Raw genomic sequence first — 1,345 nt, 5'->3', positions numbered from 1 at the left:
CAAGAATACTCTACCCAGCAAGAATCTCATTCAGATTTGAGGGAGAAATCAAAAGCTTTCCAGACAAGCAAAAGTTAAGAGAATTCAGCACCACCAAACCAGCCTTACAACAAGTGCTAAAGGAACTTCTCTAAGTAGGAAACACAAGAAAAGGAAAACACCTACAAATACAAACCCAAAACAATTAAGAAAATGGTCATTGGAACACACATGTCAATAATCACTTTAAATGTAAATGGATTAAATGCTCCAACCAAAAGACACAGACTGGCTGAATGGATACAAACACAAGACCCTTCTATATGCTGCCTACAAGAAACCCACTTCAGACCAAGGCATACATATAGACTGAAAGTAAAGGGATGGAAAAAGATATTCCATGCAAATGGAAGTCAAAAGAAAGCTGGAGTAGCAATACTCATATCAGACAAATTAGACTTGAAAGTAAAGACTATTAAAAGAGACAAGGAAGGGCACTACATAATGATCAAGGGATCCATTCAAGAAGAACATATCACAATGGTAAATATCTATGACCCCAATATAGGAGCACCTCAATACATATGGCAAATGCTAACAGCTATAAAAGGGGACATCAACAGTAACACAATAATAGTGGGAGACTTGAACACCCCACTTACATCAATGGACAGATCATCCAAACAGAAAATCAATAAAGACACACAAGCTTTAAATGACACATTAGACCATCTCGACATAATTGATATTTATAGGACATTCCATCCAAAAACGACAGACTACACTTTCTTCTCAAGTGCACACGGAACATTTTCCAGGATAGATCACATCTTGGGTCACAAATCAAACCTCAGCAAATTCAAGAAAATTGAAATCATATCAAGCATCTTCTCAGACCACAACGCCATGAGACTAGATATCAATTACAGGAAAAAAACTGCAAAAAATACAAACACATGGAGGCTAAACAATTCACTCTTAAACAACCAAGGAATCACTACAGAAATCAAAGAGGAAATCAAAAAATATCTAGAAACAAATGACAACGAAAACACAACAACCCAAAACCTATGGGACGCAGCAAAAGCAGTTCTAAGAGGGAAGTTTATAGCAATACAGTCCTACCTTAAGAAACAAGAAAATGATCGAATAAACAACCTAACCTTACACCTCAAACAACTAGAGAAAGAAGAACAAAGAAACACCAAAGTGAGCAGAAGGAAAGAAATCATAAAGATCAGAGCAGAAATAAATGAAAAAGAAAGGAAAGAAACCATAAGAAAAATAAATGAAACTAAAAGCTGGTTCTTTGAGAAGATTAACAAAATTGATAAACCATTAGCCAGACTCATCAAGAAGAAAAGGG

The sequence above is a fragment of the Hippopotamus amphibius genome, chromosome 2, assembly GCF_030028045.1.
Source record: "Hippopotamus amphibius kiboko isolate mHipAmp2 chromosome 2, mHipAmp2.hap2, whole genome shotgun sequence".
NCBI classification, from domain to species: Eukaryota; Metazoa; Chordata; class Mammalia; order Artiodactyla; family Hippopotamidae; genus Hippopotamus; species Hippopotamus amphibius.
This window is presented reverse-complemented; position numbering follows the sequence as displayed.